Source organism: Thalassophryne amazonica, chromosome 20, assembly GCF_902500255.1.
Source record: "Thalassophryne amazonica chromosome 20, fThaAma1.1, whole genome shotgun sequence".
Lineage (NCBI taxonomy): Eukaryota > Metazoa > Chordata > Actinopteri > Batrachoidiformes > Batrachoididae > Thalassophryne > Thalassophryne amazonica.
In genome coordinates, this window is record NC_047122.1 from 65,154,974 (window position 1) to 65,171,146 (window position 16,173).

Consider the following 16,173-nt stretch of genomic DNA (forward strand, 5'->3'; position numbering starts at 1 on the left):
CCCATTCCTGCCAGGCTGCTCAAGGAAGTCCTACCATTATTTAATGCTTCAATCTTAAATATGATCAACTTATCTTTGTTAGTTGGCTATGTACCACAGGCTTTTAAGGTGGCAGTAATTAAACCATTACTTAAAAAGCCATCTCTTGACCCAGCTATTTTAGCTAATTATAGGCCAATCTCCAACCTTCCTTTTCTCTCAAAGATTCTTGAGAGGGTAGTTGTAAAACAGCTAACTGATCACCTGCAGAGGAATGGTCTATTTGAAGAGGTTCAGTCAGGTTTTAGAATTCATCATAGTACAGAAACAGCATTAGTGAAGGTTACAAATGATCTTCTTATGGCTTCGGACAGTGGACTTATCTCTGTGCTTGTTCTGTTGGACCTCAGTGCTGCTTTTGATACTGTTGACCATAAAATTTTATTACAGAGATTAGAGCATGTCATAGGTATTAAAGGCACTGCGCTGCGGTGGTTTGAATCATATTTGTCTAATAGATTACAGTTTGTTCATGTAAATGGGGAATCTTCTTCACAGACTAAAGTTAATTATGGAGTTCCACAAGGTTCTGTGCTAGGACCAATTTTATTCACTTTATACATGCTTCCCTTAGGCAGTATTATTAGACGGTATTGCTTAAATTTTCATTGTTACGCAGATGATACCCAGCTTTATCTATCCATGAAGCCAGAGGACACACACCAATTAGCTAAACTGCAGGATTGTCTTACAGACATAAAGACATGGATGACCTCTAATTTCCTGCTTTTAAACTCAGATAAAACTGAAGTTATTGTACTTGGCCCCACAAATCTTAGAAGCATGGTGTCTAACCAGATCTTTACTCTGGATGGCATTTCCCTGACCTCTAGTAATACTGTGAGAAATCTTGGAGTCATTTTTGATCAGGATATGTCATTCAAAGCGCATATTAAACAAATATGTAGGACTGCCTTTTTGCATTTACGCAATATCTCTAAAATCAGAAAGGTCTTGTCTCAGAGTGATGCTGAAAAACTAATTCATGCATTTATTTCCTCTAGGCTGGACTATTGTAATTCTTTATTATCAGGTTGTCCTAAAAGTTCCCTAAAAAGCCTTCAGTTAATTCAAAATGCTGCAGCTAGAGTACTGACGGGGACTAGCAGGAGAGAGCATATCTCACCCGTGTTGGCCTCTCTTCATTGGCTTCCTGTTAATTCTAGAATAGAATTTCAAATTCTTCTTCTTACTTATAAGGTTTTGAATAATCAGGTCCCATCTTATCTCAGGGACCTCGTAGTACCATATCACCCTAATAGAGCGCTTCGCTCTCAGACTGCGGGCTTACTTGTAGTTCCTAGGGTTTGTAAGAGTAGAATGGGAGGCAGAGCCTTCAGCTTTCAGGCTCCTCTCCTGTGGAACCAGCTCCCAATTCAGATCAGGGAGACAGATACCCTCTCTACTTTTAAGATTAGGCTTAAAACTTTCCTTTTCGCTAAGGCTTATAGTTAGGGCTGGATCGGGTGACCCTGGACTATCCCTTGGTTATGCTGCTTTAGACGTAGACTGTGGGGGGGTTCCCATGATGCACTGTTTCTTTCTCTTTTTGCTCTGTATGCATCACTCCGCATTTAATCATTAGTGATCGATCTCTGCTCCCCTCCACAGCATGTCTTTTTCCTGGTTCTTTCCCTCAGCCCCAACCAGTCTCAGCAGAAGACTGCCCCTCCCTGGGCCTGGTTCTGCTGGAGGTTTCTTCCTGTTGGGAGGGAGTTTTTCCTTCCCACTGTTGCCAAGTGCTTGCTCACAGGGGGTCGTTTTGACCGTTGGGGTTTTTCATGATTGTTGTATGGCCTTGCCTTGCAATATGGAGCGCCTTGGGGCAACTGTTTGTTGTGATTTGGCGCTATATAAAAAAAGAGTTGATTGATTGATTGATTGGGTCCCAGTCTACCCAGCAGTAAATCAGTACTTGTTCTGTTTCATCTCAACGCTGTCAACTGACTAAAACACACATCAAAGCCGGTGACTATTATGATGCTGCACTCATGTGAGTGAAGACAGTGAACTTAGTAATCAGAGTGGTACAGATTTTATAATTAATTTCTCTGTGATCAGCTGATTTCATGTGCATTCATGTGAATAATGACTGATTTTCTTTCTGTAAAAAAGTTGGATTTTAACCCACACTGGCACTTTAATGACGTCACAATAATGTTCCTACATTTGGAAGCAATCTGATATTTGTATGAATCTACATTTAAAGAAAAGTTATGTTTTTTCCCTAATAATCTCAAAATTTGGTGTTCGTGTGAATGTTATTCTGGGGGCTGATATGCTGAAATTACATTGATTGTAAGTAAACATTTTAGAATAAGGCTGGAAAATAACAAAATGTGGAAAAAGTGGAGTGCTGTGAATACTTTCCGGCTGCACCAAGTCCAAAATGGTGCCTTTATTTCTGACGTCATTTCACTAAACTACTTTGCTTTACTGAGAGTCTGAGTTTGCAGTTTCCCTGAATCAAAAATACAGTATGTTCCAGGCTTTCAGTCAGTTCCTGGACTCACATTTATGTGAGATAAGAGGCTGTAGCTTTCTGTGCAGGTAAATGTACGAACAAACAATCAGAAAAGTGGGTGTTGTAGCATTTCAATGCATTTCAGCATATTATAGTCGAAAAGAAAATTTATTTTAAAATTAACATAATTTATTGCATAGGTGAGTACAGAGGTATAAATTTGTTTTGGCCTCAGTCCTTGTTGCAGCAGTAGGATGAGCTGAGATGATCGCAAATCCTGCCAGTGACCAACTGGAGGTGGTGGGGCAGTGGAGGGAGTGTCAGATGGAGAACTGAAAAACAGCAAAAGCATCTGCAGCTCATCCCCACATCTGATGGAATACTGGAAGCAGCTTTTGCTATCAAATATGTTGCAGATGCACAAAATGCAGGTCAGTGTAGCAAATCTGCCAAAAAAGACCCCTAAAAAGGCATAAAAGAAGAACCACCACAGCCACCAGTACGAGAATCTGAGACGGCATATTTGCTTCTCACCAGCAGCTACCGATGGGAATGAAAAATGTTATATTGTGTCCTGTGTAGTTTGTCTTCACATAATTTTATAAATCAAGAAAATTGGCACATCAATATTTATTGTCATGCTACATTATTTAATTCCCGCTTCCAGTGAATCCAATGTTAACACTTTCTGGGTAATAAAATGGTAAATTGTGTGTGTGTGTGTGTGTGTGTGTGTGTGTGTGTGTGTGTGTGTGTGTGTGTGTGTGTGTGTGTGTGTGTGTGTGTGTGTGTGTGTGAGGGAGCAGGACACGCACAACAAAAAAAGTGTTTTCTTGCCGCCAACCATGCTACCAGCTCAACTCTGTTGCTATGGTACTGCTAAGTTTGACAAGGTTGCCATACATTTTTAAACCACTTATTGGCATCGCCTCAAAGCTGCCACCTTTGGCTGCCCTCCCCTTCAGCTGCTGTACAGTCACATCAGTGTCAGCGGCTCCCTGGAGCAGAGCTGCTGCAGTGGGGTGCTGCGGACTCGAGAGACTAATTGGGGCCCGAGGACGCCACCCTCTGCTGCTGCAGCTGTACTTCCACTAGCTGACTGTAGAATCAAACCCCGCTGACTAGTCAAGTGTCAGAGGTCCCCCCACTGTCTCCAAGAGGGAACCGCAATCAAAGGTGATGGATGTGCGGCTGAAATGCATCCTGGGAATGAGTCATGTGTTCACTCTGGCTTCTATCTGGAGCCACTATAATAATAACTTCATGTGATCTGCTCACAAACATCCATTTGTACACTCGTTAGAAAGTACAACACCTGAGTACTGTGAGGAGAAGGTGCTGTGGGACTTTCGTTGTGCTTTTTCGAACTGCCGTCTCTAAAACTCGTGTTAACTTTTGGAGCCAAATATACTGACATTTCCAGCTCGATTCCACAACAAGTTTGCAATGGTGTCATGAAAAGTGATTTAATCTATTAGTTTGTGACACCATCACAAAAGTTTGTGATGGTGTCACATAATTATTTTGTACAGGTATCACGAAATTTGGGGTGACATGGGGGGGGGGGGGGGGGGGTCCATGACTGTGTTTCTAAATCAATATTGCACTAATTAATTTATAAGCCTTAATCTAAAAATTTTGGGAAGATGTGGAAAATGAAACAAAAAAGTCTCATTCCAGCATGACATCTATCTATCTTACCTGATACATGCCTAGGCTTTTCCAAATATTATGGCAATAATTACCAGATTCATTAGTCCCGCCCCCAGCCTTCCATGCCGCTCCCCTCCCGAAAGTCGAGAGTGACAATTTTGCCCTTCAGTCAAGGTAAGTTTTTTGTGAAATAAACTTCAACAGTGAGATCAGGAGCTGCTGTATTAGTCAAATAAATACACTTGCCTCTCAAACGAGGCAGATAAAATGTCTAATATGAGGCATTAACATGTCTAACAAGCTAACATCAGCCCATCTTCTTTTCTCTCCGTCACTCAAAGGAGTCAGAACTCAAAGCAAAGCACCACAGAAACAGGTCAATTTGAATCTTATCGAACCTCATTCATTCACTCATCTTCAACCGCTTACTCCAATTAAGGGTCACGGGGGCTGGAGCCTATCCCAGCATTCATAGAGTGCAAGACGTGGTACACCCTGGACAGGACGCCAGTCTGTCGCAGGGCCACATATAGACAAATAAACAGATTCAGACCTACAGACAGTTTAAAGTTTCCAATCCACCTACATGTCTTTGGATGTGGGAGGAAGCCGGAGCACCCAGAGGGAACCCACGCAAACACGGGAAGAATACGCAAACTCCACAGGTGGGAATCAAACCCATGACCTTCTTGCTGTGAGACAACAGTGCTAACCACGATGTTACCGTCATTGAACATTTCAGTGCAAAATGATTTTTTTAAACACACAATACAATTAAAGAGCCTGCTGCTCTATGACACTCTTTTATTAATTATTTCCAACAAAATCCAGTGGTTAGCTCCATGAGTTTGTCACACCTCATTCACTAACATTAACTAGCCCATTAGCTTCTGCTTGCAAACAGAGTGTTTGCATTATAAATAAATTCCAATTGAAATAATATTCCTTTTTCTTTCCTGAAACAGGAGTACCATTGTTTTAAAAATAAATGTGACTTGATATATGTTTTTTTTCTTCTTCATGATGCATTTGTGGAGAGATGCTCTTATTATGCCATTGCAGCCTATAGTCTGGAAAATAAGGTAGGATTTATTCACTGAAAAATTATGATACCATATTTGCAAATAACAGTAATACCCCTGCCACACATAGCCAGAATCACACAGAAGGGTGTCAGAATGACAAATTGGCACACATCCAAAAAGTGTCAGGTTTCAGTTCCAGAATGTTCTGACAGCCATCTGCAAGAGTCCACACAGTTGTTCAAAACCCTCCAGGCATCGTCAAGATGGGACACCTATCCGGTGGTGATCCATGTGCAGTCTGAGGACCATGTGACCGCAACTTATATATTCTGATGGCATAGACCTTACAGCACAGATCACATTCCTTTCCTGTCCATTCCTTCCCATTGTCTCCATCATATCTGTATATAACACCAGCAGCTGTGTGTCTTAGTGGTGTGCAGTAATGTGTCATTGCACATGTCAGGCTTGGAGCTGAATGGATCTCATTGCTGTAATATATGGTCACCTTCTAACGCTGTAGGACATATGACATGGAACTGTTGTGCCAGGCCGTGACAGCATTAATAATCATGAATCTCTCCTCCAATGTGATAATCCAACCATCACGGTGTCCAGAGTTGTGTTGTGCTGCTGAAGTGAGCCAAAAGACAAAAAAAAAAGAAAAAGTTCCCTGGAAAGGCTACATCTGACAGATGGGACAGTACGGCCCACTGCCAACAGTGCGCTCCCCAGTCACACGTGTACACCACGCACACATAGCTGCTCATTCAGCAAGTGAGAACACACACACCCCCAGTGATCATGTCATCACTCCAGCACCTCTGCTGTATGAGCAACACACGTGAGGTCAGTAGCGCTGTGAAGTGGAGGACGTGCGCAGATGTGATTGCATGACCAAATCATGCTGGCTTTGGCACATATGGTGTGGGTCCATATGTTCAGTACCGACAGGGACTGTGCAAAGTGAGGAACACAGTGCTGCCTCCCATTCCAGTCACATGTTTGCCATCCAGACGTTTGGATATCGAGCAGTCTGGAACGTCTTTCATGGCCGTCTGACAGCAGTCTGTGTCATCCACCTGTTGTCTCCATGCACTTTGGATGTCATCATGCAGGTGTGGATGAGGTATTCCAGATGCTTTCTGACATGGCTGACCACTGACTTTTCCAGACCTACATATTTTGTCCAAAATAACAACCAGGATGAACTTTGCTTGGTGTTTAATTTACATGTATTAAAATTATTCACGTTCTTCACCTCCTGCTTCCAAAAAAAAAAATTAATCTTACACTCTGGCAAAGAACAATTATCAATCAATATTTGTCTGTTCCATGTAGGAAGACACGGACAGCATCATTAGGAGAAGGCAGCTGATTGGTCACACGGTTCAACAGACGACCAAAATGATTACAGAGACTGTCATCAACTGGACAACAGCAGCATGTCAGAAAACAGGAAGCCCATAAATAACCTTGTGACCAACCGAGGAGGTGCAATTCAAGAAATATTTACAGACGTTTACATACACACCCAGGCTAAAAATGTTCAAACCCAGGTTTCCCCATTATTTCACACAATACATTAAGTAAACTATAAAATGAATTACAATGACTTCTTTACAAGATGGATTTTTTTCAGTTGTTCAAAAATTGTCAGTTTGGATTAACAACTTTGTCCTGTGTCAACACCCATTCAGGCCTCGGTGAAAAGCACTTGTTATTGTGGATAATTTCACATTTCTATCTACTTTTAAACCTTTTGCTAGAATGGCCTAAACAGAAGGTCACCCCTTTGAGTCTGGTCTGCTTGAGGTTTCTTCCTCAAATCCTCAGAGGGAGTTTTTTTTCTTACCACTGTCACCTGTGTTCTTGCTCTAGGGGTTGGTAAGATTAGATCTTACTTGTGTGAAGCACCTTGAGGCAACTTTGTTGTGATTTTGCACTATATAAATGAAATAAATTGAAAATTGTAAGTAAGTAAGTAAATTTTATTTATATAGCGCCTTTCACAGACATAAGTCACAAAGCGCTTGACAGGCTAAAATGCAATAATAAATAATAAAAACATACATAAAACAAAGGACAAGGTTAAGGATTGGTCAGTTCTGAAAAGCCTTATTAAAGAGAAGAGTCTTCAAATGCTTCTTAAAAGTCTCAGCACATTCCAGGGAACGCAGGGAAAGTGGCAGTTTGTTCCAGAGACGAGGAGCTGTAGCTTTAAAAGATCTGTCACCTCGGGTTTTAAAGCAGGTCCTAGGAACCATCAGCAGGTTCTGGCCTGAAGACCTGAGACTACAGGCAGAGGTAAAAGGCTGAATCAGATCTTTAATATATCCGGGAGCCTGACCATGATGGGCTCGGAACGTCAGGACCAAGATTTTGAAAGTGAGTCTAGACTCAACTGGGACTTTAGGACAGGGGTAATATGAGCTCTCCTGATTGTATGAGTCAAAAGCCTTGCAGCAGAGTTTTGGACGTACTGTAGCCGGTTAAGGTCTTTTCTACTAAGGCAGGTAAACAGGCTGTTACAGTAGTCCAATCGTGAGGAGATGAAGGCCTGGATGATTGTCTCCAGCTCATGGCAAGATACCACCTGTCACAGCTTGGCGATATTCCGCAAGTGAAAAAAACAATTTCTAATTAATTTATTACAATGTTCAGAAAGAGAGATTATTTCATCAAAGATAACTCAGAGATTTCGAAGACTTGTCTTAACTGACAAGCCCAAGTCACCCAGCTGCTGCTTGATGCCGGGAAACACCCTTGAAAGACGACCAGCCCATTTCAAGGCCGACACACAAACAACAGACAAACTCATTCACACTTTCATGCACAGTTAAAGTCACCAATTGGAAAGTGAACCTGGGACCTTCTGTTGTGATTTATTCATTGTTAATACCCCATGTATGCCAGAGAGGGTTGCCACAGTACGTAGACTGTTCTACGTCTATGTGAAAACGTTATCACGCAACGACATCGCCAGGTAATGATGCCACGTTATGTAACAACTTTTAGAAGCAAATCGGTCTGACTGTGGCAACTTCCTCTGAGAATCAGTTGGCAACACAAGATGTTTTTCCAATACTACAGGTCACATGGTGTGCAGAAAGAGTCACGTGACATTCTAAAATTCAGGATGTGGTGCATATGGATGGAGGAAGATAAGAAGAGCTTGTTAAATTGTGTAAGAGATAACATTACTGCAATACTGAACTTGAAAAACAACAAAATGGCCATTTTCAACAGGACTTACTCTTCCATTGCTGTGACAATTGGAATTACAGTTCTAGCAAGAGCCTCAATGGAATGACCCAACAGTTGCATTGCATCACTCAACATACACACCGCCATTTTGCTGCCGTGTTTTGTCAACACATTTGTACAAATCTATAAAGGAAACCCAGATACTGAAGAGTTCAGCTCCATCAGTTCTTGTGGTCATGAGGTTCTGTTGGACCTTTGGGACAAACACTTTAATCACCTGCTGCTGGGAAATTTCCACCATTCAAAGACAGGAAGCAAAATCAACACCAAGTGATTGCAAAGTTAATGCAAATGGAAAATATATGTTTTTAATAACGTTTAAAAAATAGTATTATTGAGCAGTTACCATTGTTTCATATGAAGTCATTTTCCTTCCTTGAACTGGTTGAAAACCTTGACTTGAAGTAAATTCTGCTCTGACAACGTCCCACTTATGAAACACTTAAAAAAAACATTTCACCTTAAAACTGAAGCCGACTAGATTTTGAGGCAACATTTGGAGGCTTCAATTGCAACAGCAGCAGTATCCAGTGTACTGAATGGTATAAAACGTAAATGGACTGTATTTATAGATGGCTTTTCCATCTAAATCAGAAGCTCAGAGTGCCTTACATTGATGGCTCGCATTCACCCACTGATGTCAGGGTGATGCCATCTGTACCATCCATCTCTTCTTCCCACTCACGCACGACCTCAGTGGGTTCTAGCGTCTGTTGTCAGAGTGTCTTTTGGCCTTGGAGACTGAGGTTTTCTACCTTCTTCTGCACAGCACCTGCTGCCACCTCTGTTATAATCACAAGGAGCTCACCTGTACACCAGGAGCACCTTGGGGATTAAGGACCTCGGTGAAGGGCTGTTAACGATTTTTCGTTCTGGCTGGGGTTTAAACCAAGGATCCTCTGTTCTGAAGCCCAACGCTTAACCACAAGACCATTACCTCCCACATGTAACCACGTGGCAAACAGTACGCTGAACTGTTTGCACTTCCTGATGTTAGGCTGCTGTCCTGTTGCTTTCATGACTTCTTATTTCAGAAAGACAGCAGAAGCCTCCACACGGAGCCTCAGCTACATTAATGAGCCACGAGGAGTTTTTTTTTCTTTGCTGTCAGAGGTACATATGCAAATGTGACAGCATCGTACCAACTGGTCACAAGGAGCCAAGCGAGAGCTTTACGCATTAGTAATCCCCGCAGCAGGAACCGGACTGACACAACCACTAATTAATGGTTAAAAAAGATCCGAGAGTGATTTCCAGCCGGCTCTCTTCTACTTAATCAGTTTATAATCACACTTCTGTCCTCTGCTGTGCTATTATCTTTCCTCAGATGCCTTTCTGATTTTGCCGTTAAACTTTGGAACAAGCAGAAGAGTTTTATACTAGATGTGTTTTGAAGAAAAGCACTCTACTTTACTTTACTCTGCGAACTACACTAAATAAGACAGATACAAGAAAATAAATGTTCTGAACATGATTCTAACTCAAAGTGAGTCTTAGTGCCAAAACAGATTCACACAGAGGAGGTGGAGAAAAACATTTTAGGAACAGAATTTCCAACAAAGCCCAGTTATTTCTGGATCAGGAGTGCGCACGAGACCTGCCATGACCCTGGTGACATCCCCAAGCTGTCAGATAAAATGGTTTTTCTGAAGCGTTTGTAGCTCCGGTAGTCAAGGGTATTGTCTGGGAATCAAGCGGTTCTGGCTACTCCTATGTTGATGTGTCCTAGAGGAAGAAAAATCAATTTTTGTAGAACTGAATATGTCAAAATATTATCCTGATTAGCGCCACCGCCAGAGGCCTACGGTCACGTGATCATGCGACCCGCATGATCACGTGACCATAGGCCTCTATGTAACTATGTCTATTAGTAAAGGAGAATGATGTCATTTTTCAACATGGGGCCAAATTTTACAACCCCAAATAATAATAGTAAGAAAAAAAACAACTTGGGACAACACTGAAATGCAAATAAAATAAAATACAAATGCGTGCATTTTGATTGCAAACAGTATGATGTTATTTCAAAAAAAGTTGGGACACTCAAGCATTTACCACTTGGTGATGTTGCCTTTCCAACTCACAATACTTAAAAGACGTTTTGGCATTGAGGACACCAACCGGAAAAACATCCCAGGTGTTATTTTCTAGCCTTGACCCTGCAAATAGGTCTTAAAGTGTGCAACAGTACAGGGTTACCATCACTGCAAATTTTGTTTTTGAATTTTCCACACACACTCCATGGGTGACTTGCAGAAGTCGAACGAGTCACCAACAAGTCACTCTCAAGTCATGAATCTGCAAGTCTCAAGTCACAATGTCCACCAATTATTTGCAAACTGACTTGAGACTGACTTGACCGTGACTTTGTCCCATCTCTGATGCCATGTCAGGACTGGAGGCCATTCTAGTATCTGTACCCCTTTCCTTTGCAGGATGTGTAAAGAATGTGGTTTTGCATTGTCTTGTTGAAAAAGCACCTGGAATCTCAGTGCCTGTATTAATGCTGTCCAGGGCTCAGACACAACCCCACACGATGACCGTGCCTGGTATTCAGACATTCTGGATGCTACTTGTCATCTTTGTTCTGCAGTACACAACGTCCGTTTCTTACAAAAAGATCTGGAATACTGATTCATTTAATCATAGTACACAGTTCCAGTATGGGATGGTCCAACCCAGATGCCTCCAAACCCAGACAAGAGAAGTCGACAGCGCTTCTCGAGAAGGTTCACAGAAAACTTCTTCTTATTGCACAGTAAAGTTTTATGTAAGTGGCATTTGCGAATGTAGCTCCACATTGTAATGCTTTATAAGTTTCCCAAAATTATCCCTTAGCCCATGTGGTTACATCAGCCAACTTGAATCTATGTTTTTCTTCACTCAAATTAGCAGCTGGAGCGTTGGCGCCCCCTCATGACCTGCTTGTTTGTAAAAATATCAACATATTGAGAAGGAATGAAAAGATTAATTGAGTATGACATTCAGTTATTTCTGCGACAGACTGGCATCCTGTTTAGGGTGTAAGCCCCCCCCCTGCTGCCCTGTGACCCTTAATTGGTGAAAGAAAATGGATGGATGGATATAATTAATCTAAAGTGTTTGTTTATAGGTAAAGTCAAATGTAACCTGCAGTTTCTGTGTTTCAGTGTTTCCCATAATCCCCCTGGTGGCCGCCTGCGCTTCCCAAAATGCACCGGGGTGCCAGCAGAGTTCCGTTGTCTCACAGTGCATGTAAACATGTGATGATGATCCGCTGTCCCACGCTGAGAGGGTTATCTAGAGGAGGTGTAGCACCTGTGATGGACCTCTGCTGTGCCCTGATGTTGTCTTATTGTCCCTTCCTTCACGAGATGTGTTTACACTGTGAGTGCTGAGCTCCTGACACCGGAACTCTGCTGAAACCAACCTCTCATGTGAATAACAGACCGCCAGACAACGCGAGATTCACAACTGCGAAACGCCGAATAAATGGAAAAATGTAAATTCCAAAGATTCAGTATCATGTATTTTATGGCATTCATGTTGCCGTCAACTTCACTTGGTAACACCAGACCCAGAAAGCAGCTGTCACTGGGATAATACTGTATTTATTTATGTCTTTGCTATGAAAATAAAACATCTGTGAGTCTCATTTTTAAAAAAGTGTGTGCAGTAATGGTTTTTTATTACAATGGCAGTTCAGTTTGTCACAGCTCACTGCCCTGATGCTCTTTATGTGAATAAACAAAAGTAAATCATCAACCCCACCCACTCCTAGCAGGAAATAATCACAGACAGTAAAGTTAAAGGTTGAGTTGATTCTACGGAGACTTGAGGATGAGGACTCCAAACGTGACAGCAGAAGCTTCTCCATCCAAGCTGGATGTTTGCTTATTTCTGCTACTGAAAATTCTGCTCAGTTCTTGATTTTTTGGGGGGAATTCAAAGGCAGCTGGTGTTCAGCAACTGTCATCACAGTCTTCAACAACATCTCTGTCTGAGAAGTGAGCAGGATAATGATGCTCTGGCTTTTAGACCTCATTCAGACAGTCTGAATTGGGTTTTACATTCCTTAATTTCTCTCTGCTTATCCAGGAGCGACAGGCCAAGCATGACAGTCCAAATGTCCTTCTCCAAGCCACGCATTCCCGCGGGACTGCAAAGTGTTCCCAGTCCAGATGGGGTTTATAATCCATCTGATGTGTTCTTGGTCTTTCCCGGCACCTGTTCCCAGTTGGACATTGCTCACACTGGCAGAGGGAAGCGTTCAGGGGTCGTCCTCATAGCATGCACAGTAATGACAAAAACGGTTAATTTTATGGAGCCAGTTCTTTAACGAACCATTAATTTAAAACCAACAATTCATTTGGATCCTCGGTGGTTCATATTTACCAGATTATAAATCAGCCTGTTTACTGCAACATGCTTTTTAGCTCTTTCAGCTCACTTTATTACAACTTTGAGTGTTTTATTGCAGCCCAGTCTCATTTTTTTTTTGTCGTCCTTCCCGTCAGGAAATGATTTAAACTTTTGTAACAGGGTTTGTTTTTTTTAAACTCACTAATACTAACCCTACTCCTACCCCGCTTCACTTTTAATTACATGTAGCCATCACGGAATTAATTAGAATGAATTTGTGCTGCCGTGATGAAAATTTTGCACTTTTTGTAACAATATGACAAATAAGTAGATTAATGTATATTTCGTGCTGCTGAATCACAACAACCCGTGAGACTGGGTCGGTTTTATTCCATGTTTTGGTCATTAAAATGTCTATCATCTATCATTCAATCAGTTTTGGAGAGCTGCCTGAAGTCCAAAACGCATTCATTGACTTTCAAACATTCACGTATCATCTCCTAAATTTGTCTGAAGAAAACTGACTGGAAATGTGATGACTAGCAACTTAGTTCTTGGACTCCAGACTGAATGCTAATTAACCACATCTGCATAAAACCTACTTTTGGACTTTCTTCAAACGACTCCCACCCTGGAGGAGGAGAAACACCAGCTTCTTGTTGAGTACCATAACCTGACTTTGAGGTGCCAGCTCTTTTCCCATCTGCATCATATTCAAACTGCAGCAGTGTGTAAAACAGGTTGTATTCTGAGGAAGCCATCAGAACCACAACTGCAAGAAACAGATGTACAGTTCAGAGACCACCACAACAAACACACTCTGCATCCTCTGCAGAACCTTGAGATACCGTCCATGAAAACTGATGCCAACGCCCATTATCCATCAAGAACATATCTGACTTTTTTTTTTCTTTTTGCAGAAAGCGCAGAGTACAGTACATATTGTCTGCTCTGGGTTTAGAATATGTCACTGCTCCACATGGAGTGCATGTATCCTGGGTATCTGGAGACTACTCTTGACAGGTGGATTGATAATGTTAGCACGACTTCTGAGAAAGGGCTCAGTTTTTCAGCTCAGTCTGTTCTCTAACTTGCAGCTGTGGCCACAATCTTTGTATACTGACAAATAAAAAACTCAACAAAACAATGAGGTTGGGGTACAAGAGGGTGGAATCAGCTTCCTTCGTAGGACATAGGACTCACTCTTAGGGACAGGGAAGATGTTCTGGCATGTAGAAGGAGCTTGGAGTAGAAACTGGCATTCCGAGTTTTCAAAAGGGGCCAAGTGAGCTGGTTTATGTTGCTGAGCAGAGCTTCAGGTAATTCTTTCATTCAGTGATGAATAAAAACATGGATCTGAGGGGTCATGCTTCTCTCTGCCCTTGACCAAGGCACCAGCTGGAGATTTAGAGTCGGTCACCAGGCACTGGACTGTGGCTGCCCCTAGTGGTTGGATTGTGTCTAACCATAATTAGGACCGGTCAAATGCAGAGGATACATTTCATTCTGTAATGGTCAGCTGAAAAGTTTGTGCAATTATTTCAATAACAAGCAAGATAGTGAAGTGAAACTGGTACAAGAGGAATCACTTACTTATTGATTATCGCTGCACCAAATGGTTTTAATCTACAATTTCAGGCACGCGCAGAATCATCTTCGATGTAAGACGTATTCAAAGTAATCGGTAAAAAAATGACAATAGACATTTGAAACAGTGTGCTGTTGTTTAATTCCTCACGACGAACAGTTGTGCATCTGTGACGTTCATCGATAAAAGAGACATCAAGGGACAGTTGTTGGAGTCAAAGTTGTTCCTTGACATGATTATGCTCATGCACACGATTCGACCAGGACAGCCTCAAATCTTACACACACAGTACAGTCTGGATCTCACAGCCTCTGACTTTGTGCTCTTTCTGAAGCTGAAGGAACAGCTGAAGGAACACTGCTGCACTCGTAATGCAGAGGTGCAAGCAACTGTGCATCACTGGTGGTGAGAGAAGACACCCGACTTCTTCACTGATGGCATGAAAAACCTGTCCAATGTTGGCACACGTGTGTGGAAATGGAGGGTTACTGTGTGGAAAAGTGACGACACAGTGTGATACAGAAGGTTCCAAGCTTGAAGTATTTATGTGATTCATGTGAATATCTCGATTGTCATTGAAATAATCGCGTAGGAGGCAGAACTTTTCAGCCGACGCTCATATAAACGTACAACCCCAAATCAGAAAAAGTTAGAATAATGAAAATCCAAAAAGGGAGGAAAAACACAACCTGATCCTTGATATTGAGTATGTGTTGGGCAGCACGGTGGCTTAGTGGTTAGCACTGCTGCCTCACAGCAATAAGGTCATGGGTTCGATTCCCACATGTGCCCTTTCTGTGTGAAGTTTGCATGTGTGAATGTGTTTGTTTGTGTGTCTGTATGTGGCCCTGTGACAGACTGGTGTCTTGTCCAGGGTGTACCCCGCCTCACACCCTGTGACTGCTGGTATAGGCTCCAGCCCCCTGTGAGTCAACAGTTGAAGATGAGTGAGTGAATGAGTGAATATGTGTTTGAATATGTCAAACTGTATGGTAGTATATGATAAAACTGGGTCAGGCAGGCGGTTCTCAAAAATTAAGTGACCATGCTGAAAGGAGACAACAAGTAAGTGACAGGTGAGGGAAGCCACCAAGAGTTATAGCCTTCTGTGGGTATGTTTGGAGAAACTGTGCACAGTGCAGCTTCTGCCTGCTGCATAACCAGTTACACTGCTTCATGATGAAGTGCTACAGTGGTTTCAGCTGCAGTTTGCCAGAAGGCACACAGGAAACCCAGGCCTAGATTTGATCTGCTTTCCTGTTTTCCTTCTGTACTCCTCACCAACATGAAGCTGTGAATGGTGATACAACAGGGAAATGTTGCACCATTCCCAGTTTCTCCACTCACATCCACTGAAGTTCAAAATTCTTTCAGAGCTGTCATGAGTCTCTTGGTGGCTTCCCTCACTCGTCTACTTCCAGCATGGTGAATCACTTTTTGATAACTGACTCAATTGGCCTTATTTTCCACTGCAGTTCTGTGTGTGAAGAGAACATAGATCACATCCCTCGCTTTATCCCAATTAAGGACAGTTGATTATATATATATATATATATATACACTCAACAAAAATATAAACGCAACACTTTTGGTTTTGCTCCCATTTTGTATGAGATGAACTCAAAGATCTAAAACTTTTTCCACATACACAATATCACCATTTCCCTCAAATATTGTTCACAAACCAGTCTAAATCTGTGATAGTGAGCACTTCTCCTTTGCTGAGATAATCCATCCCACCTCACAGGTGTGCCATATCAAGATGCTGATTAGACACCATGATTAGTGCACAGGTG